Consider the following 25,380-nt stretch of genomic DNA (forward strand, 5'->3'; position numbering starts at 1 on the left):
AGGCTTTGCTGTTTCAAATTTATAATACTGTATAATCATATTAACAAATAAACAATCGCATTTTACAGCTTGTTCTATTTAATAAATGACTCGGAAATTCCCAAATACTTTTCGAATGACATTCATATTTTAAACGAGGCGGAAGTTGAAGATATATAGTATTACGTATGAACAAATAAGCTCATTGATATGTAAAATGTTCTAGAAATGTCAAATCATTAGTAATAAATTCATCTATCCCTAAATCCATATAAAAACATACTTTCTTTCAATTATTAGAACAAATCTAATGCATTTTTTATTTTATATGCTCAACAGATTGAATCCATACGACACAATAATTTCGTAGATAAACCACAGGAGCCGGAGCGTTTAAGGGCCCGTATCTTCCGCATTCCTCGACCGGTGATTATTAACTTATTTTACATACAATCCTTACAAACCGGAATGGAACTGTGTACCAAACGAGTTTGGACTATTTCGTCTTCATATATTAAAAACGGTACTTTTGGGAGCTATCCCATTCACGACCCTGACTGGTACTCAAGGGTTATTGTCGGTATAGTCCACTACTGATAGAAGTCTGTGACGTGTTTAACTTTTTCGATTGAAAATTGAGAAATTAGCAGGACAGACGTTTTTAGGAATTTATTTTAATATATATTAGATTATGTTTAAACCTCTTCCAAAATTACAAATATTTTCTACTGAATTTTATATTAAGACATATTGTTTTTTTTTGTTGTGCAAAAGTATTATTTTTAAAACTGTCATCTTAAAGCCTTCGATTCTTTAGCATTACATTTATTATGGCACATGTTTTTATTCAATAAAAAATATATAAAATATATTTTCATTTATAAAATCATTTAAAAAAAAATATAATAACAAACATTTTTGTCAGTGGCAATATCACAAGATGTGACACAAGTAGTTTATAAAATTTGTTGCATAATTAATACACAAATGAAATTGTTTAATTTTAATTAAATAAATATTTTAGAAAGGTCCTGTTAGCTTCTTCTGCAGTTATTAAAAAAGCTGCCGTCAGTATTTAAAATTATGTATGGTAATCGTCGCTGAAGGAGTCTAGGAAAATTTATCGCCAGCAATTAATCGCTAGCAGTGTACCGCCGCGTCAATTGATCGCATACAAATGATCACTAGCATATAGTGTCATAATGATTAGGAACTTATTCTTCAGTTTTGAGTAACAGGGATCAGTGGCAGATCTTCTATGGTCTGTGCGTATTGAAACAGTTGTGGAGGCTGTACGGCAAAGTGTAAACGACGATCCATCTGTCGTTTTGATCAATTGTACATCTCCAGAACATCCTTACAATGAATTTTAAAAATGAATCTTGCGTCCGGTACTCAAGAATAATTCGAGCGTATGGTTGCAGCAAGAGCCATTACAGAACTTCTTCGTGACCTTTTTGGTGAATGAATAATTTCAAAAAATACTTGTTCACAAGATTTAATGGCTCCTGATTTATTTTTGTACTTAGCTCCTGAAAATACTTTGAAAGAGCCAATATTTGTCAGCAAGAAAATGGAAATCATTTGAGAGTTGGCATATTTCATAATTAGTTATAAAAAAAAACCATCGAGTATATATTTTCTTAAGATTTAGGAAAATATATAAAGAATATTCGAAAAGATGTTTTTTAACATAATCTCGAACCACCAATTATTTAATAATTATAATAACGACATATGTCAGAAGAATATACAATCTTATTTATAATTAACCCCTTTTGGTGCCCTAAAATATTCAAAGATGTCAGTAGGAGTCTGTTAAAGATCGAGTCCCCAAAAAACATGTTAATCGGTTTTCTGTGCTTTAAGTGCTAAGAAATTAAAAAAAGTTATAGTTATTTTTAAAACCTTCAGTATTATTTGGGCCACCCTGTACATCGCATGTAAATATAAATATTAATACGTATGGAAAACTTGAAATCATATAATTTTACTAGCATCTGCCTGATAAATTATATTTTCACTGAAAAGTTTCACTTAAATGGAATATTTAAAAAATATTTTCGGGATAGATTCGAGACTGTTTTTTTTAGATTTTCTTTGAGGAATAGCCCGAGAATTTCTGGCTTAGAATCAACCTCGTCATTTCAGCTTTTTCCAGAGGGGGGGGGGGAGCAAAAATTGGCCAGTCAGTAGTCGTTTTTTTAATATTTTTATTTTATTAAAATTCATAGTATTTCATTAAATGACATGCATTTTTTTTACCAAATTCAAAGGTGGAAGGGGGGGGGGGTTAAATGCCCTCACATGCTCTCTCAAAATACGTCTCTAAATTGATAAAGATACTTGCAAGAAAAAATGCGTTTAACGCACATAAAATTGGCCAGTCGATACAAATTTTGGATTGAAGAACAGTGATGCTCTATGATTTATTAATAATTAAATTATACGGGTTATTAGAGAAGCACTATCATCGGCAAGGTTGCAAAAACATATCTTGAGACAACTTTGCGAAATCCAGAGTCAGGTGATCTGGGGGTGCTTCTTATATTTCGGGATGGAAGGTATCCACTTCATCGACAGATCAGAGAAAACAGTGTATTATTAAACGTTTATTAGATCTAATAGCGATTGCAATTTAATGAATAGATTTGCACTCATATGATTGCATAAAAATAGTAATGCATTTTTTCTTAACCTCTTCAGACCCAGTGTACATTGCTATGTATAATAACTTTATCGCTTGTTTTTGAAGCTATTTTCGATTTATTTTCACAGGGTTTTTCGCACGTTATAGGGTACATCATATTATTTAAAAATACATTACATTATTTCAAAATAGATAATTGAAAAAAATTAACAAAAAAAAAAATTCTACAAAAAAAAAAATTTTTTATGCCTCTTTAATGTATTTAATAAAAATATTAATATAATCAATGCAGAAAATTTCGATAATAAATTCTTTATTTAAATATTTTATAATATAATGTAAGAGGTGCGAACAAACTCTTGTACTGGCTCTAGAATTAAACCGATATATCTTTGGGCCATAAAAAATCGAGTAAAGCGATCGATAAATTAGATAACGAACTCATTGAATCGTTGATTAATTCCATACCTTTCCACATTTTAGCATAAGTTAAAGGTGATGCAATATAATAAAGCTATTTTATGTAATGTCAGTTTATTAGTTGATTTTTCACGACATGAAATTAAATGCATATTTTAATTATTGCCTAAATTTTATTTCTTTTCATTAATTTATAAATAAAATATAAATTTATTAAAAATGCTAATGTGTAAATGTTTAATGAAACTATTTATATAAAAGCCATCTTGACGCATTGGAGAAACTGAAATTTGTAATAATTCGTGTGATAACACGTAGTCATAGACTTCCCTATTGCTCTCGACTGTGATGAGTCCTTCGGCCATATACAGTTATGTGAACTAAAAAATACGCCTAATAATCATCGACTTACCTATATCTCATGTGTTAAAGGGTTATTGTACAACCGAGTAAGGAATAACGGTTCATTTTTCATCTAATGGGTTCCATTAGAAGGGACGACTGCGATACTGTTAATATCCACATATATTCTAACAGCAAAATCGTCATTTATTTTTTGACCTATGACGACTTGTAACTGTCAATTAGCGATAACGTAGGATTCATAAATGAAAGATGGTTTTAAAAATAAAAATATGTTTATTTTATGTATGTATATATATCGTAGGTAATTTTTGTATTGAACAAAGACAGATTTATGAAATTGCCGATTATAAAAAAAAACATTTTTTGCAGTACAAAACTTTCATCCTAAATTAACTGTAAGATGATAAGTATATGAACCAAAACCACATTAACTATTATTTATATAAATGCTAATAAATTAAGAATTTGTTTAAAAATCAGTGCCACGAGATAATTAATTAAACGCCAGTCTTTTATTTCATTCGAATAACATTTAAAATACGACAGTATTTTACAATTTAGTCAAATTCAATTACATGAGATCCATAAACGTTAATACGCAATAAACCATGAGGTTTATTTAATAGAATTTTCATTAAAGAAAACGCTCATTTGGAATTATTATTAAAGCAATAACATGTCAAAAATTTCCATTGCAACATTTTAAAAACAAAATGTTAAAAATACTCGTGGCGACTGCAAAGTTAAAACAATCTGATGAAATATGATGATGATGATGATACGAAATTGATTATGAAATATATATTTTATGATACACGACGTGTTAATAATTATTAATAATTAATTAAAAAAAACAAACTTTAACAAAAGACGCATCATCGTTCCGTCATTATCAGTCTTAGATGGCAGTGTAATTGAAAATTACAGTTACATAAATGATTATGTATCTACTACATGTTTATGCAAATTTTATCACATTTGTGTTGCAGTCACTGCATTTAAAAATATTGACACTCGCACATTTTAATTCAATATTTTTAACTATTAAATGCATTTAAATAATAATTGTTTTCGTCGTGTGCGTGCAGTGAATTTACATTAATATGTAGTACTTATTCATGTAACTGTACTGCACTGTAGTAATAATAATTGAAATCGAGATAAACAATTAATCAAAAAATATATATACACATATCCGAATAATAATTATAATAATAATAATATAATAATAATAAAACAAACATGGTGAAATCAATAAATACGCATAAATATCAACACTATACGAAAAATTCAGACCCGTAATGATTCAATTTTTTGACGATATAAATAAAAAAAATCACGATTAACAAGCGATTATTTTGACACAATAATACATTCATTAAAACATAATAATTACAATAAACAGTTCAACATTTAACACTAGCATTGAGAATCTTATTTAAAAATAAAAGAAAGAGTAAAGCTTGAAAATCGTAACTTTGACGAATAATTTAGTATGATTCACCACACTTGTTACGTGGAATAAAAAAATCGATTTTAAATAGAGATAATAATATGAGAAATAAGTTAAGAAATACACTGCTAACGTTTTAAATAAATAAAATATGGAAATGCACGAGTGTTGCGAAAAATCGACAGATAAAAGATGGTAACTATTATTTAATAAAAAAAATTAGAGACGAGATTTAAATTATCAAAAAAGTTATTAAAATAATAACATACATTTCCATAATATAATTTTTGTACAAAAACAATTCATTTAATAATAATAATAATAATTGATCCCGATTGTTCGGGATAAAATAAATACTTAGAAACTAAAAAAATAAAAATAAAAGTAGACGCAGCAGTGATTGATATAATACACATTGGCCGAATCGTTTTTTTTTAATTTAAATTATTTACAACGCGGATCGCATGTTGAGAACATGCGGCAAAGGGTTAGATTTGCACGCAATTCCGTGCGTGCTCTCGATTGACGCACGGGCGGTTCGTGAGGATGACAATAATTAATATAAAAAAATACTTAACATTAAAACAATTTGATTCAACATTTTTTACGTATGTTGGGTCGGTGGGACCGTTCGGTTAAAACGGTCGATTAAAATACATAATAATATATAATAATCAGCATCCAACGATGAAACTTGAGCGAAGATTAGATTATAACTCTTGAGTGGTTCATCATGATTGGCTCTAGAGTATTTTTTGTTATGATTTTCTTCTATAACAATGTTGAAACGGCTAAACATTTGTGCGTGGCGATCTGAAACAAGCATTAAAAACACGTTAATTGAATGTAAGCATATAGACGATGATAATATATAAGCAGTTCATGGAAAGGTTTGAATGGAATTTTGCTAAAAATGCAACTTTCTAAAAAGCATATAATAAACAAAGCTCCGGGACAGGTAAGAGATTTATTAAAGTAAAAATGTTGTGTTAACAATGATTTTTAGCGAATCCTTGACTCTTTGGCATTATACGGTTCTGCAAATTGCGTCTCAATGAATCGAATCGCGATTGTGCAATCTTAAAAAAATGTGTATACTTCCCAGAAAAAAATCGTTCTGTATTGTATGCGCTCAAAGAATGCGTTTGCCAAAAAAAATAATAGGGGGTGCCATAAAGATGCAGGGCTTTCAACTACCATTGTCTTAAAAGACACCTTTTGCGCAAAAACACCGACAAAGTTATGAGCCATAAAATTTTTACAAACAAAAAATGCATTGAACATTGCAAAAAAGAACAAAAAAAGGCCTCGCTCTTGTTACATAATATAATATAAATGTCAACATGCGCCGCCTATGAAAAGACGAGCGCTATTCACTTAGCCCAGAGATGTCAAACATTTTTTAAATTATACAAAAATAAATTACTATTATCAATGAATCCAGCGGCGTTATCATCATCAACTTGATATTAATAAGTTAATATATGCATATATGCGTTCATTCATATGATTATATATATATACAGCTAATGCATCGTTATTTATATCTAGTATAATAGCATAACATTCTATAACGATACATTGAAGAATAAAAAAAACAACATACAAAATCGGCCTTGGAGTTGCAGGAATACTAAGCAAACGTTTCTAAAAAAATAAAATGCATCTACCAAAATGGTTTTCTATGCAAATTCGATTTTAGCAATGTGTCTTTAGATTAGCATTCTAGTCTTTCTCGATAGAAGATGGCAACGGGTCGTTGAATTACACTGATTGATGATTTGAAAGAAAAAGGAGAAAAAACGTCACTACAAAACGTGTTTTGAAATTCAGATTTTTTACCAGCAAATGTTTGTCAAAGGATCAAGTGCAACGATCGAGTGATTTTTTTGCGGTTACACAGATTTAGAAGCGTTGTTTTTTTTATATTTAATACGCGATGGTGTAATCGCCGAAAGCGTTTAAGGACACGCGGATACAGCATGTGCCAAAAGCGGTATGACGCCTTGCACTTTTGTGCATAAGGAAGGCCTCGACAGTTTTGAAAAAACCCACTCGAGAACTCGAAACAATAAATCAAAGTAAGATTTTGAAATATTTTTAGAAGATATTATGATAGTACTAGTACAGACCTTAATGAAGATGATCAATCGAGAGCGTTGACATCAAAAGACTTGGGCTCGTATTAAAATTACTTATTTATGACAATCCCCATCAATCATTTTAGGCATATGCATAGATTGCACAAACGCAGCTAATATAGGGGTGGGCAAATTTTTTTTTATCTCGAACAATTATCGCGATTGATTACCTGTTGCCAAAAAGTTAAACGTGTCGAGGTCACTGACAGGTAATTGCCAAAGACTGCAAGGCCGCACGAGGCTTGCTTGCACTCGGCTGCACATTTTTTTGCAGAGATTGTTGGCGAATTACGATTTAGGAAGTTATTGGATACATAAAAGGCGCATTTACGATCATTGGTTATTTATTTTACGACCTAAAGTTGGCCGTAAATTAACACCGCGAGGTGAAGAAATGCCCACCTATGTTGTAATATTAAGATATTTTGCGTCAATAGCTTAGACATGACTGTTATGCATTTATAATATTAATATAAAACATTAAAAATATAAGTTAAAAACAATGGTAGTGAAAGTCCAAAAAATAGTGCAAAATTTATGTTATAATATTCAGTCAATACTTTAATATCAATTTTTAAATACTTTTGCAAAACTTCTACCCAAACAAATATACAAGCAATATTTTTATAGATAGGTACTTAATATTGAAAGGTGACAATAAGATTTAATTAAAGGATACATATATTATACGTAGGTATTATATCTGCATTTAAGCTTAATAAAGATTTTACAGATTTTATTTAAATTTTAAAAGTATAAGTGTTTTATTATTATCGCTTTGTTTGAAATATATATTTTATTTAAAAGTATAGAAATATTTTAAAGAAAACTTTGAGCAATCGATGCCAAGAAAAATTTAATTGCAATAAACATTTTTACGAAAATATTCAATTATTTGGAGCAAATGGAATCATGTCAAATAATTTATATTTTAATTGACAAAAATGCAGATTTAAAGTGGAGATGACGACTGTATTATTTAAAAAAATAAAGTCGCATGATAGAAATTAACCAGTTGCGATTTAAATGCTGTCTTTGGACTTTACGGTAATTTTAACCGGAGGTAGCAACGCTAAACACATGCATTGGAATTGGTTCGATACTTTTTTAAAACACACAAATAATTAATGAGACACAATTAACATATTATTATTATATAAAGTAACTATAAATATAATATATTATACAGATTTTAATACAAATCTTAAAGAATAAAATATTCCATATATTATATTAGTGCATTCTACAATAAATTTACATATTTATTAAAAAAATTGCTATCAGGATTAGACTTAAGCCGTTGCGATTTCAATGCTGTTTTGAACTTGTATACTTTAGTTTATAAATTTGCCACTATTTTGCAAAATATTATGGGGCTGCTTAAGCATTCTATATCATAACAAAAATTCAATTCTTAGTCATTAAAACAAAAGAATTACAAGTCTCATAATGCTTATATGGGGGTCGGATTGGTCTGATATAATAACTTGTTTTAAGTCAGAAAAAACAATTTATTTTGTTTTGTTAAGAGCCATAGTGTTTTTTTTATCAATGTGAAGAAATATGTTCACATCAGTGGCGTAGCTAAGAGGTGGACCGCCCCGGGCGGCACAAGCTTGGGGCGGCATTTCCGCGATGGAAAGACCGTTCGTACAGTTTGGTTTTTAATTTGAACGTGCTAAAAGTATATATCCACGAATAGCTAAGAGCTAAATTGAATTTGTGAAAATATGTTTGAAAATCGGAAAATAATTGCTTGTTCGAGTCAATGAAATGCCTGAATTTTTGCTCTTTTTTTATGTGTATGTATATAATATGTGAAGAATATGTAGCGTAGCGGGGGAAGGGAGGAGGCTAAAAGGGGCCGCCTGCACCAGAAAGTTGTTATATTGACATGCATTAAGTTACAGATTTTATATTAGATAATTGTATGGGGGGGGGGGGTAAAGTTATGGATCACCCGGAGCGGCATAAGCCACTGGATCACATAATATAGTACAAATTTACTGTATACACGGCAGTATTGCTTATCAGAATAGTAAAGCGTACAAGGCATTTTTATTTTAATATAATGGTGTATTTATATTTTTTTAATATGAAGAAATATGATTACAATTGATCAGAATAAATACGTTATTACATTTTTCGTCAATTGTAAAAAATATTTTAGCAAAAAAGTTGAGTAACGACAACGGGCTTTTTATGGCAACATGCTAAAAAATAATCATTAATTGATCATAATTGCACTCAATATATTTTCGAAAAAATCATCTAATTAGAACCATGGTGTTTTTGATAGATTTGTAGAAATATGAATTAAAATATTTGGACGGAAAAGCGTTGTCCGTAACGTCTCAGACTAGTACTTCTGAGGTTGCGGGTTCCAGCTTCGGCAGCGGCACTTTATTTTTTATTTATAAAATAATGCGCTATTATTAAAAACCGCCAGAGCTCACCGTTTTTGCTGCTTTATATTATTGATATAAATTTTAATTTTCACACAAATAAATATTCATAGTATCTTCATGATAACTCAGTTCATAGTTGAATGAGCTGCTTCATAATAAAAATAATAATAAAAATATGCATATTAGGCCACTTTTAAATGCGCCACTGCTATTTTTAAACATAATAATATTGAACTTAAGATATTGGTTGAACGTACTGTATATAAACACGTTTGTGATTAAAAGTTTTCCTGCGTTGAAAATTTTTCATTGATTACCATTGAATTCGCTGTGGGTCCAAGCAAAAAACGCTCATGGAATCATAATAATAAATAGCTATAATGGCACGATCTACGGAGTGTACGCACTATAGACCTGTTTTAGATGATGGTGGTGGTCTCGAGGAGAGATTTAGTCACGCAAGAGTTGTGTGTGCTCGTACACATATTATATATATAGCACGTGAGGCGTTCGCAAAGTCTTCTAACGAGATCCCCTGGCGGCGGGAATCACCTCTACAAAAAAGGCGCATAGAAACACGTTTTCGGTTTTTTGGCGCGTATACCTTATGTAAATGATGGGTTCGGCTCTCGGAACAATGCGCGGTTGCGTCACCGCGTGGGACGAGTCGCGGCAAGTGGAACGAAGAGGGCTCGCCACAAGCACCCGGAGGGCCTTGACATTGGCCAAACTTGGCCATTGATGTATGCCAAACGATATTTGTAAACATGGCACACGGCGAGCGGTGGCTCGAGCTTGGACGGAAGCAGAAACTGGAGAATCGAGAATAGCGAACGAGTGGCTACACAAGTGTATCAGTAGCTCAGTGTGAAGAGGTTAACAAGAGTAAGATGACATAGTTCAGATTGGTGGATTATTACGCACAGTAGGGCAGTGCGTTGATTGCGATCGACCAGTCGACCGCGAAACTATTTGCGGTCGCCCGCGTTTTAGTATGATATACATTGTATTAAGTGCTAATTATTTGACACATTATTTATTACCTTGTTTTGCATTGTATCTGAATATTATTAAAATTAATTTATGTAACTCATGAATTAAAAAAATCGAAAAATAAATATTGAATAAAAACATATAGCAATTTCTATTTTCTTAAATAAATTAAATAAATGGCAAAATATTGAGAAACACTGGTGTATATGTATATCAGATTATCCTTTAAGGTGGTTAAAAGAGTTAAATGATAATTTTAAAGTGCTATTTATATTCTGTTTATGTTTATATTATGTATTTATTATTTGTATGTTTAGTGTAAAAATGATCTATATTAGCTAAATAAACTAACGAAAAAAAAACAATTAGTTTTAGAACTTTCATTAGGTTAGGTATAGGTTTAAATAGCATCTGTTTTATAGAAATTTTAAAGCAGCATTAAATTTCAGTGGAGCCTGTCAAATTATGTTTCCGCTAGTAAAAAATATATATCTACTGGTGTAAATGTATTTGGACTTTAATAGTGAAAATATAACTTCGCATATAAATAAATATTGATAGGTATGTAGAAATCATATAATTTTACTAGTACCAACCAGATAATATATTTTTACTGGTAAAAATATATATTTAGCAGTGAAAATGTATTCCGATATGATTTCACTAAAACGACATATTTTAAGAAATATTTACTGGATAGACTGTTTTTTAATTTTATTTGAAAAATTATTGAGAATTTCTGATTTAGAATTTCAGCTTTTTTAAGGGAAGAATATTTTGGTTAATATTTTGTATAATATTTTTAATATCATTAAAATTCATAGTATTTCATTAAATGACCTCACCCCTCAAATTGCATAATATTATCGTATTGGGGTGTAATCTTGTTCTCGGGTTTGGAATTGGGGGTTAATTGGCGTGCTCAAAAATACGACTCAAAAATAAATATTTCTGTTCTAGAATTATTAATTATTGCCATATTGAGATTCGCTGCGCGAAATTATCCTGATACAATTTGTGAGATTTATGCAATTATTACCTTTCCTAATTTTTTAAATGTCTGCGAACTGATGTAGGCGAAACGTTGAGCTTTTTTGCTGTGATAGTAGCCCTAATATCCTCACTAACAACCCGCCGAATTTTTTTCTAATTTTAATGCCATTCCTACCCATTGCATTACAGATATTTTTAACTGCTATTGTCGCATTATAAACGGGTTGAAACTCATAAAACATAATATAGCTTAACTGAGATTATTTTATTTCCACTGCCATTATTGATTTTATACAGCAGTTTTACGTTTATTACATAAGAATATTCGCAGTATCATTGGATCTTGATCAAGTTGAATAATATTTAAAAATATAGTTCTGTAAATGATGAGATAAGGCATTTTGATATCAAATATGTATCTTGCGCCGCCATTTGACGGCATCTGAGCTTGGATAAAGACTAGGTTAGTAAAGAAGCTTGATATTTGGGTGCTGCATCAATAAAGCAATCAATAAAAAAGAATGTTAAATTCGTTACATAATTTATATAAAAAACTGTTATTTAACAAATTAATTCTCGAGAAAAATATAAATTATCATTTCTCATAAATAGTTTTTGTTTTGCAAAAAAAGAATTTCTACAATTTTAAAAATTACTGATATATGTTCTATTCATTCCTGAATTTAAATCAGGTAGTTTAAAAAGAGACAGGGTTTTCCAATTAACATTTTGAAAATATTGTTTAACAGTATAAGTTTTTTGACCGACTTTAGAAATTACGAACAACAAACGTTTCGTTTTGACTGTTACAATCATTTGCCAGTCAACAAAAATTAGAATATAAGAATCGATGAGTAAATGATATAGTGAAATTATTAAACTCACTTTTCTGCCTCGGAGCCCGTCGCCGAGAATTCAAAATTTGAAGATTTCATTATGAAGGTTGTTTTATGATTGTTTATCTAGTTTAATCAATGTATTCTTCTAATCCTCAAAACATTATGTATACATTTAATTTTCATGGTTATAACACACCTAGTTAATTTGCAATCTGATTATTTATATTCAGTCAAATGACGAATTAATGAAAATTATTGTCGCGTAACAAAAATTTATTTATAAATAATAATTATTTAAAACTGTTGTCACGGTACTGTCAGCCATCTTGTTTTATTTTTGAATGCTTATTTTTCATTGGTCGAAACAACAGAACGTATTACCGGCGGAGCAAATTCAAATTTAATTTTTATTATTATTTATTATTATATTTAAATATATTTCCTTTGTTTGCGTGTATACACCGTTCATACAAAGCGATACGATTTACAGAGTAGACAATTGAACGGAGAATGTTTCATTTTAAATAACCGAATATAAGATTTTTGCAAACCTAAGAAAAAACGCAAAGACAATATATTATTAGATAATCTAATATTAAAAGTAGAAAAATTAATTATAATAATATAATTAGAGCTTTTAGTAAATACTTTTTATTCCACACCCAGCATAAATAACGCTTTTTTCGATATACGTCATATTAAAAAAATAATAGTCCATCCACCTACGGTTTATTTTCTCTAATTTAACTGGAGCAAAGTGCCATTATTTAAACATTTTCATTCCGAAGTAAAGTAAATCTATTTTATTTTTAAAGCCTTTCAAATGTATCTTTGTGTCCCAAAAAAAATGGAATTTTGTGCCTCAATAATAAATAAATTTTACGAGAAGAAAATAGCGTTTATTTCAGCCATAATAAGCAATACAATTTCATGATACCAAAGCTCCCCGTTAAAAAATATATTGCTTGAACAAATTATGATATTGGAAATGCTTAGTACGCAGAATGGCCTTGACATTGTCGAATGTTTGTATAATAACTGGATGGAACCAGATTACTTGGCTTGACAGCGCCGAACTGTTTCTATTGGATTTATACACAGAATCGTGGTATTTTTTCTGCTTCATGCTAGCTAAATTTATGTAATCACATTAAGAGCTGATTGACGATGTTCCGCAGCAGCCTCTCCGGCTTTTAACAGCGTTTAGAACAAGTTTGTTGTCGATAAGATCGTTTTGAATCGATCGAGAACGGGGCCGACGAGAATTGCATTCGAAGCTCGGGGCAAAATGCGCTTATTAGATGGAAAAGGGTGGCGCGTTTAAGTGTAGCCCGACATTGAATAATGGGCGATTGATTAACGATTTCAAGCAGGAACCCATCAGCTCGGTTTTAATTACAGCCGAGTTGCAGATCGAAGATGGAGAAGCAGCGATAAGAACGGCACTGTTATAGCAGTTGCAGCAGAACCGAGACAAGGCTGATTGGGGATTGCGAAACATTTTGTTTGATATGATCAAATATTGTGTCAAGTTTGTAGCTATCGACCTCGTGCGTTTTGGTGCACCACCTGTCAAAACACGGCGGTGAAAAACGAAAGTGAAATTCCTCTAATGGGTGGTTATGGTGAATGAAAAATTTCAATTCATGAATGCTAACGAGTTAATTGCCTATGTGATGTGATGTGATAATATATGAAATCATGGTATGATGCATATCTTATCATTATGTATTCTTAAATATCATCATTGTATAGGTGGTTGATAAATCAATCATTATTCTTAATATAAATGGATGTATTTTAAGTGTGCTATCAAGCCAAAGGGTTTATGCATTAAAAGGCTGCATTGGAGGTCATTAGTCAAGGTCAAAGTTGCTCACGTTGCACAATGCAGCCGCGTGGATTATGCCCGTCGGATTTCGCACATCTTTCGAGTGCTCCAAAAAGTGGTTAAATTCTGGTAAAACTTTTCGGTATTGTAATATTTTCACACGGTGTCTCCGAGAGGGTGATGAGAGTGCAGGCGAGGAGGTGGGACCTCCGTGGAGGTCGACGACCGCCAATGTTTGGGTAAGTAGTCATGACGATGGTACAAAAGAACCATCATCATGTGTTTCACCTCTTCCTGGACTTATGGCGAGCCCGCGTGTTTTTTTCGTATTTTATTTATATTTTAACACACACATGCATAAGTTGCGTTACAAATTATGCGGGAGCGATCGCTAAATATACAGGTATGTACAATAGCAAACAGACGTGTCTGACGTTTTTGGCAGAGCTTTGAGATATGCTTTTTAAAATAACCAATGATTTTATACACAATTGGTTTCTAAGGTATACTAAAACAATTCACTATAAAGTTAGCATTGAATAAAATGATAAATGCTATCATTTCCATGTATTTAAAAGTGGCGAAAATTTAAAGGCACTTGCTCCTTTTCGCGCACCCGGCATAAATCACGCCTTTTGCAATTATAAGTAACGATTCATTTGTGAATAAAATTGTGTAACTAGAAGGTCAAAATTTTTGGCATTCAGATATATGCAAAGTGGCATTATCTAGTCTGTATGTCAGCGCAATTTTTTTTTGTATAAATATTGTTGAGTAGCGAAGGAGAGGAAGAGTCTCTCTAAGGTTCATTATACCCCAGTTTGAGACCAGAGTGTAAAAAATAGAAGCGTCGATTGTTTGCAGAGACGAATAATTAAACACGGATGGGCTCCAGATTCGTGAGATAAAAACGAGTCTCCACGAGACAAATATTTGATTAGTGTTAATTGCCGCTGTGCGGCGGTGGCGCTGTGTTGTTGCGTTTGCGTTTCCACATAAAAATGGCACTTAATTGAACCGTAAAAGTATTGAAATGTTGTTCCGAGTTCGGTGGAACCTGTTCGGAGGAAACGTCAAGACTGAAGAAGACTCATCCTTCCGCGTAAACTCGTTCTCGACATTCGGCGCTAGTCCCTATTATAGATGGTCAAAGTTGAGCAGCAGCGGAAGAAGAACGACATTCTTCCAATGAGTTCAACTCAATTTGGATTTCAACACATATGCATACATTATTGATGCAATAGTATGACTTTATATCTCACGAATAGTACAAAATGAAATAAATCGGGTCATCGCCGCACTTCACACCCAAACATATGTGGCGTCGAATGCAAATGAGGATTCGGAGCGTTGGCACCCAGTCTGCTTTTTGTGCGGAGTGCTAGCCTAGGCCGGTTCTAGCGAGGATCCTAGGAATGGATATATTATTAGCAAACGGCGCAGCATCCGAGCGGGGTGTTGAACGATGAGAGTTCAACCCACCTCACTCGCGGATGAGTTTATGCGAAATATTGTGCGCTTCTTCGATCTTGATTCGTTTTCAAGGTCGGCGGTCGTCGCTTCTGTTTATGCTATAAATCATCATGCGTGCTAAGTGGTTTAGTCATGTGAGCGCATTGATGTGGAAAAAAATGTATACACCAAAACATCGAAAAGAATAGTTGAAATCAGTGCCGAGAGTAGTGTATTATAAAAATGGCAATAATAGCATATGATAAAAATAGAGGGCCGAATTCAGCTAACGAGCCGTAAGTGGCTTATGGCTGTGTTTGTGTTGCCCCAAGCAAATAATTTAATGATCATTTAATATAATAATAAAAAAATATTTCTTCTATATTATATGAAATAAATGATATTTTGGCAGAATTAACTTTAAAAATAACATTTATTTATTACAATAGTTTTATTTTTTTAATTGGATTTTTTTATTGAATTTTTTTACCAATATTAATTTTATAAGATTATAAAAGTTTATTACTAATAAGAATTGTTTTATTAATTTATTTGCTATTTATATAATAAATGATATATTTTATTAAGAATATAATTTTAAATGTCCAGACGACATAGGAACTGCCAGTAAAAATCAGATGTCCAATACGTGTAGACAAAGTACTTCAAAGGGTTAAGATTGTTTAAATATATTGCGAACGTATTACAGATTTTAAATTTTATCTAGATCAGTGGTCACCAACATACGACCCGCGGACCGGATCCGGCCCGCCAAAGATTTTCATCCGGCCCTCCAAAAATTCCCGATTTCTGAGTATAAATAATTCATATTTTAATTTGTACAATTTTAATATTCATGTGAGTATTTTTCCTAATTGTTTTATTTATAACTCAATCAATAAAATACTATCCATACAATATGTAAAACTACACAAATAAATAAGGCCTTTATTTTTTATACTTTACTCATTTTTTAATTAGCTGTAAATATAAATTATATATTCTTACATTATAATAAATGTTTTTCTATTATAAAATAAGCACATATAAAATTATATTCTAATTGAATTCTAATCGGAATAAGAATTTATTTTTCATCCGGTTCCCCAGGTTTTTAAAAAAATCAATCCCGCCCTTTTCTCCAAAAAGTAGGTGACTACTGATCTAGATATAATACACATATTTGTCTTTTCAAACGGTTTTGAAATAACACGGTACTAAAAAGAACGAATTATTTGTTCTAACACGATTTTATTTTGTCATAATGTACATAAAAAAAATCTCATCTGATGGAAAATACGTCCAAAAATTGAATTCTGAAATTATAACTCTAATCACATGCGATTGGTCATGAAAGTTTTGACAACATGCAAAGTGCGGACATTATAACCTATTTATGATGAGGAACTATACTATATTTGCGTTAACATAGTCACTTCGAAAGCTATCCATTTCATCATTATTCATAATTGAGAAAGAGGTGGCAAGTTTGGGTTTACGCCCTTACACGATACGGATAAACGTGCCAGATTTAACGTGTATTTTTTTAGTATTAATATTTTCAATCGTTAAAAAGAAAAAAATCTGATTTTTTCTGAGCTTAATAAATTTCCTTTCTTTAAAATTAACAAATATATATTGCTGTTTATGCATTTTTTTGTAAAAATGGGTCTGTTTCTTCAAAATATAGTATATTTTAATAAATAATTTTTTAATGCTTTTCAATCTGTGTTTCATATATGACGTAGAATACGCGTCATCCGCTTTCACGTAAATAATTAGAACGATGGCGTGAAATGTATCGTTTCTGTTTAGAATAATAAGGCCCAATAAAAGAAATTTAATATTTATACTAGTAATCCATGGAAATCTACGAGACGTTGATTCTAGCGAAGTGAGGTGAACACAATAGTAAAGAAATATATTTTTCACATAAAAAACTAGCAAGGTTTATTTTGAAAATTTGCATTTAAATAAAATTGTTATAATATAGTGACTAATGATGCTTATGGATTATTTTCGTGAGAAAACTTTGCAGGGCATGCCCACCATGGCGCAATACGTAGATATGTATTTTAAACAAAATGATGTTCAACAAAAAATATACGTATTTAATTTGAGACACTATGCTATGCTGAGATGGTATGATCTAGAAACATCATTATTATTTATAGCCACTACATTGCAATAATAATAATAAAAAAAAAATATGGGTACCGCAAGAATTAACGAATGATCAGAAGTTGATATGCTGAAAGGCGCTCTATACATAATATAATTATTTTACTATGTAGCAATAATGAAATTAAATAAAAAGTATTTTCATTTCATAGTATTTTTAAAAAAATTTTGATTTCTAAAATGATGCATATTTGTACGTTTCTTTTGCAAAAAATCATATGAAAAAATGAATTATTACTATGTTTTTAATAATTTACGAGAGATTAATAAATTATTATCTTAAATCCATTTAACTTTATTTTTCTAGTAATACATTCTTATAACAACTAGATATTTTTTATGTCAAATAATAATATATTATGATAAAAGTAATTTATCGGTATTGGTAGTTTACATTTTTCGTTTAGCGCGAGCGCAAAATAAACAGCATACAAAAACTGACATATATTAAAAAATTGTATTTATTTTATTTCAATTTATTATTAAAAAAAAATAATTAACCCTACGCTTTTATTTTTATCAAATGTTTCGCAAATACTTATTGGTAAAATGTTTTACGTCTATAACGTTATTATAACATATTATTTTTAAAGGGAATAATTAAAAAAAAACATATGACAAAACAATTTCAAATAGGGGACAAAAACAATAGTTTCAGGCGTAAAGCTACAATGCTTTTGCACATCTTATATATAATTGTTCTAATCCGCTTCCGCCGTCGCTTCCGGACGCGCATAACTTTAAACGAAACATTCTCCGTTCAAATCTATACTCTGTAAATGGTATCGCTTTGTATGAACGGTGTGTAACAATACACGTAAACAAAGGAATTATTAATAATAAATAATAATAAAAATAAAAATTGAATTTGCTCCGATTGATTTTCGAGCCGCCGGCAATGCGTTCTGTTGTTTCGACCAATCAAAAATAAGCATTCAAATATTCAAATAGCTTCGACCAATGAAAAATAAGCATTCAAATTCAAATAGACAGTACCGTGACAACGCTTTTATTTAATAATAAAATTTTGCTACGCGACAATAATTTTCATTAATTCGTCATTTGACTGAATATAAATAATCGGATTGCAAATTAACTAGGTGTGTTATAACTATGTTAACTTAAATATATACATAATGTGTTGAGGATTAGAAGAATACATTGATTTAACTAGATAAACAATCTTCATAATGAAATCTTCAAATTTTGAATTCCCGGCGACGGGCTCCGAGGCCGAAAAGTGAGTTTTTCCTTTTATAAATAATCAGATTGCAACTTAACTAGGTGTGTTATGACTATGAAAATTAAATATATACATAATGTGTTGAGGATTAAAATAATACATTGATTAAATTAGATAAACAATCATAAAACAATCTTCGTAATGAAATATTCAAATTTTGAATTCCCGTCGCCGGGCTCCGGGGCCCAAAAGTGAATTTCTCCTTTTATATTACATAAACATTATCATTGCTTCCGATTTAATGCACAATTTTAAACGTGAACGTGTAATATATCCTTAGTATGTATGAGGATTGAAAGTTAATGTCGATCAAATCGGCGCTGTCGCAGTGGACGACAGCGCCGATTTGATTGACAGCTTATAAATGTGTATTTCCTTGGATGTTATCTAATAACGACATTTTACAATGATTATAAATATGTGATCGCAAACCTGGAATAATCGATAGCCAAAATATCTAAGAGTGGGTTATTTTTAATTCCGATGTGGCAAAATATGTTCAATTTTTGTTCTGTGCCATCATTCCTCTTTCGGAATAGCCAAATTTAAGATATTCAGTTACATCAAGTTTATGTAGTATGTTCTTTATAAAAAGATAATACTTGCTGACAGTGACTTCAACATGAGAAGTTTCACTCTTTGTTTATATATACCAATTCTACGTTGTAGCCATATAGGTCATCAAATTGTTCCATCATTGCTTCTGAAAAGTAATTAAAAAACAATAAGAGTAAACATTGAACACATTATTACTACTAATATAATCCATAAATTAAATTTAACCGACAACTGAAGAACAAAATTGATGTACTGTAGAGGATTAAACACGTAGATTGACATATCTTCATCTTCTTCAAAATAGTCGCAATATGTCATACATTAATTGTTTGCCATACGTAAATGTTATTAGATCTCTCATTGATTCTGAAAATTGACTGTAAACGATACTATATATTGGGTAAAAAGTAACTTTTTGTTTACACTAATATGAGATTTTTCATTATTACTACCATTGTAATATGTTTAATTAACTTTGGCATGTATATCTTCAATTGCCAAATCACTGCTGTTTGTCTTTTAATATTAGATCCTAGAAAGTCAATAGTAATTAGAATAACCGTGATATAGTATTCATATAACCAAACACTTACTGGCACACTCATAATTTTTAGTTTCGATATAGTCTATAATTCCAATGGTAAATCACTTTGAATCATCTTCAATTGTAACTTTGTAAGAAGAAGAATGCTGCGATTATAACATATTTCACTGTTTATTTAATCGCACTAAGCTGTATCCCGGCGCGCGCTTGACTGATGACAAGAACTGTCACATATAAAAAATTCCGGGGAATACCGGCAATGGTATTTCCCCGGCGCGCTTGAGAACGAACTACGAAATTGATTTTATCGATTTAAATTGTAAAACACTTATTAATATATGTATAAAAATCATCCAATTTTAAAAAAATATTTTTTAAAATATGTTTAGTTTATACGGTATTTAAAATATAATATAAATAATGTTAATTTTTTATTAGCTTCTCTTAAAAGAAAAAAATTGTACTTAAATTTTGGCGAACGTTGCCAATTTAAAGTAATAGTTTTTAGAGAATTTTTGAAATTTTGCTTGAAAAAACATTTTCAACAATAAGGGGCAAAGTTTCAAAATAAGTACTATTCATTACCAACCAACTAATAAACACATAGTGTTGCAAAAATCCAAAAAAGGGGCAAAGTTTCAAAATAAGTACTATTCATTACCAACCAACTACTAAACACATAGTGTTGCAAAATTTATTCAAAATATTTTTTTCAACTTTAAAAATATTTTTTATTTTATTATGGATTTTAAATATTCTTAATTTATTATAGATTTTAAATATGTTTAGTTTATTATTAATTTTAAATAATGTCAAAACTTTTTGCATTTATTAATTATTAAAATATATAATACTGCGCAGAAAAAACATTTACTTAAAAAATATATAAATCAAAATAAGTCAAAGTATTTTTTAATAAAAATAGACAAAGGTCTCAAAATTATTAATATTTTTAAAGCGCATTTTTGGTCTAAAGTAACATATTAGGTGCTTGATATTTTCAGTTTCTTATATCTTTCTAATTGGCTTTTATATTTACACATAAAACATATAAACATCTTTTTTTAATTATAAAGTAACTTATGGTGTAACTAAAAAACGTTCTTATTACTAAAATTTTAATTTATGATAAAATTGTGTTGTATGCAGCGTTAAAACGAGCCGCGAATTCCCAAAACACTCGCGTTAGAGCGCCATAGTGACGTCACGATGACGTTTCACGCCGGCGCCAAAATCAGTTCCACAAATACTCACAGGCGTCGCTTCATACGCCGCTGCGATCGCGGGATCAGTTAGTCATAGATTGGATGATTCTGGACAATTACAAGATATACCGAAATGAGAACAAATCAATACAATATCATTAAAAAAAGGTTAGGGTGTTCGGTTCTATAGTGAAAGTCGGCGCGAGCGGTAGCGAGGCGCCAGAAAGAGACGACTGAATGCTAGAAAGAGACGCGAGATGTGACGTCACAAGGCGCCCTAATGTATGCTTTATGGGAATGCGCAAACGGGACCTCAAACACCTAAGATACGCTAAAACACAATCAATGACTTATAATCGCTCACATTGCACCAACTATAGGTGATCGATTGTGTTGTAGCGTCAGTAAGGTGTAACAAATATTTTTAATTATCACTAATATTTTTGAGGGGATGTGTAACCAATGCTATTTATTATTATTATTATTATTTATTTAAACTGTAAACCTAATTTTAAATATTACAAAATGTTACGTTTTAATATTATTTTTTATGTTGAAAACATTTTGGTATTTTTTTGTTTTATTAATATTTAGTTAAGTTACAATTCTATTTGAAAAATTAATACAGTTAAATCTCTTTGTAACAAATACCGAAATAACGAAATTCCCAGTATCACGAATCTTTAATTTGTCCCCGAAAAACTTTCATACAAAAGGTTTTCATTGTAACGAAGACTGATCTCAGTATAACGAAATATTTTGATCCGAATTTAAGAATGACGTTATAACTTGACAAATATTTCTAAGAATTAAGTTCGTCATTGACTTGGCGTGTGCCAGATGTGTTCAAAAGCGACATTACAGGTGTTTCGCTGACCCTCAAACTTTTTTTATAAAACATTTTTTTCACAAATTTTATTGTGTTTCATACAGTATCCTTAAACATGGACAACCTTATAAGAGGTTATTTTGATGCTGTAGTAATATGGTAATTAAAAATAAAATAAAAATAAATCATCTTCCTTACATTTAATATAACGAATTTTCAGTACACCAAGATTTATTCATTGGTTCCGTGAGCTTAGCTGTATTGAGAATTCACTGTACAATTTTGAATTTATTATAATCTAGCTAAGTTTTAAACCTATTAAACCTTAAGTTTCAATATAACGATAAAATCTAACGTTTCAAATCTAATAAACAGTATAAAATGTTTTCTTCTGGAAATATTTAGTCAAGTTGTAAACCTATTTTCAAGTGAATTGAAAATGTTAAGTAGTTTTTTATAGATGAACCATTTTGTCTATCATTGAAAATCTTAAATAGTAATGTCCAATTTAAACCATTAACTTTTAAAAAATATTTTAAAAAAATCAGAACGAAGCAAAAATTATATTTAAAACCCAAAAAGTTGAGGGTCCGGTATTCGCACACTCGCTAGCTATCGGTACCTCACGATAGTGAGGTACCGACAGCTAGTGTATTAAAAATATGATTTGTATATCTAAAATAAATATGATTAATTAACATATGTAAAAAACTACTAATGTAAGATTTCATGCAGAATTATTTATGATACAAAGTATGTTACAAATGTTATCTAGTAATTGAAAGTTAAATATATATTCATTGAATCGGCAAAAAAATGTGTATTTTATATTGATATTTATTGTACAGTATGCGTCATATAACAACGGTGGACTTTAAATTAATAAATAAATGCATAATAAAAAATGGCAAAAATTGAGAAAGAATATGCGAATAGAAATCCAGGAAAAATATATGTTAAGTATGCTTTTAGCATAATCAGATATGTAAAAAAGCTTAATTAAATCACATTTTGGTATAAATAGTATAGCATAAAATGAAAGTCAATAAAAATGGTATTTAATATTTTGGAATCAATGATCAATATTTGGTAGTCTTGAATGGGTAGAAGTAAAAATATTTTTTCAGTCGTATCTAGGATCTGTGATGATCGTCAATGTAGATAAAAATGCGTCAGATCTTTTTCGTCATTTTCGATCATTTTTTCTGAGATTCTCGGCAGTGGGGCATCACCGCGGTGTTCCCCGACCGTGACCCTTGACCAAGGTTTGGCCGGCACGCGGAGGCGAGTTCGCCGAGTGCTGCCTACAAGAAGTGCCTATTATTGCCGAACAATTGCGGCCAACATGGCCCGGAGATCGTTGACCCAAGTCGATCGCCATAAAAAGCGGCCAAAACGCGAGCTATTCACAAACGAGCCACACTCAACACAGAGAGAAAATAGTAAAGGTGAAATTTATGGCGCTTTCTATACGAATATTTGCTTATTAATTCACGTATGAAAAAATCACTATGGGATGTGCGGCGTATAATATGGTAGATGGGGCCGCGCGCAATAAACTATAATACTCCAATAGCCAATCGCATGGGGCCGTTGACCGTAACCCCGAAGCGAACAGTACGAATTGGCTATGTTCTGTGTGAAAAACGCGCGTTTCAACGCATCGTAGCTATTATTATTGTTGCCAATATGCGCGAGAGAGTCTCGCTTTACGAGATTTCGAAAGCACGTGCTTCTGAAAGTACAGAACGACTCCGAAGGGTTCACCGAACTTTCCACTGTCCTACGATTCGCGATAATATCTCATGAATGGGCATGATAAAAAACGCACCGATAAGATAAACATGCAATAAACCGACTGCAGGTAGAGTGTTGACTCAAAGCGTAGAGAAGCCGGGGAGCATTTTTTAAGCTTTTGTACAATACACTTAAAGGAGTAAAAAAATATATTTTTTTAAATTAAAATATTCTTATGTTTTTATTTTTTGAAAATATTTTAGAGGGGGGGGGGGTCAATTAAAATAAATGTAATAAGATGGCCGTTATTTTTTTGATACATTAAAATAATTATACCCTCATATTCCCTGATCTGATTTTTGATCTATTATTTAAATTTCCAGTGAGGCAGTCGTAAATAAAATATATTTATCAATTCAACTACATAATAAAATTCGGTAAAAGTGGCCTTTTCAAACGAAACTGCAAGTTTATTTATTTCGATTTATTTTGAACCTATCCAAATAAAAAATAATATAATAAATATTAGGCTGTGTAAAATTGTTACAAAATTAAAATAATGTATTTAAACGTAATTTTTTGGGGTACATCTAAGTATATTTTTAATATAATTATTAATCTTTATATAAATAAATAAATATGAGGCATTTCTGAGTCTACTTTTTAACTTGTCAAATATATTAATCAATTCAAATTCAGAATTTAAGAGATTTTTCAGATTTTTTTACAAATATATGTAAAATAAGCCCTTTGCGTGATTTTTAATAAAAGTATGATGCTCTTTAACAGAGAATTTTAAGTATGAAAATACTTTGAAATTCAGAAACAATAATTTATTTTGCCATTTCTCAATAATATGAGGCAATTCTGTGCTATTGCTTAGTATGAGGCACTTTTAAGATTCAAGTACACGAGAGAGCAGATAGAACACTTCACTGCAAAGGTCAGCCAAATTTTAGGAGATGTAGGTATTCCTCGATTCTATCGATAAATCGCGAGCACGTGCTCGGTGTGGAATCGTTGCGTTTTTATCGCGAGTTGAGGAGGAGGAGGAGGGAGAGCAGGAGATCAGTGTACTCACCTCGCGGACGCAGCCAGCTGATCGGCAGGGGCCGACCCCCGAACAGCTGATCGATCTCCTCTTCCTGCACGACGAGGTCTCGCTGCTTCCGCGCATCGCCACGCACTTGAACCTCTCCGGTCTGTCCATTGCGGTCAATAGAGTCCCGTCGGGTCGAGACTATCACTGGTGACACTGTAGAGTCCGGTGGGGTCGAGGGTCTCGACGGAGTAGAGTCCGGTGGGGTCGAGCGATTTCGGCGACATGGCGAACGAAGATTGTTGTGATTTTTTGGCTGATTTCGGATAGTAGTCCGGTAGGACGAACGGAGTCGTTGCTTTGCTGTGTGCGCGTCGACGGTCTAATAGAGTCCCGTGGGGTCGAGGCCCTGTTGGCCGCACATGATTCGCGATTCGACTCGGTCGCAATGCGGAAGGAGTAAAGTGTTAGAGTGCGGTGAGCGACAACACCGGCGGGCACGGGCCTTAAGGCAGGAGT

The 25,380-nt window shown here is 31.3% G+C and overlaps 2 long non-coding RNA genes across 3 annotated transcripts; both read right to left on the reverse strand.

The window, feature by feature from the left end:
- Positions 1-4,771: 4,771 nt before the first annotated feature.
- LOC148227802 (uncharacterized) lies at positions 4,772-25,380 on the reverse strand. Its single transcript, XR_015812054.1, has 2 exons — positions 24,904-25,380; positions 4,772-5,681 (listed from the first exon to the last, which is right to left on the reverse strand). It is a non-coding gene; the product is annotated as an uncharacterized LOC148227802 (long non-coding RNA).
- On the reverse strand, positions 18,695-22,730 carry LOC148227803 (uncharacterized). 2 transcript variants are annotated; one of them, XR_015812062.1, is made up of 2 exons: positions 19,737-22,730; positions 18,695-19,652 (listed from the first exon to the last, which is right to left on the reverse strand). It is a non-coding gene; the product is annotated as an uncharacterized LOC148227803 (long non-coding RNA). The 2 variants fall into 2 exon arrangements; XR_015812061.1 differs by having other exon boundaries at positions 19,733-22,730.

The sequence above is a fragment of the Plectrocnemia conspersa genome, unplaced genomic scaffold (genome assembly GCF_051122295.1).
Source record: "Plectrocnemia conspersa isolate PC_06_02 unplaced genomic scaffold, ASM5112229v1 ptg000013l, whole genome shotgun sequence".
NCBI lineage: Eukaryota > Metazoa > Arthropoda > Insecta > Trichoptera > Polycentropodidae > Plectrocnemia > Plectrocnemia conspersa.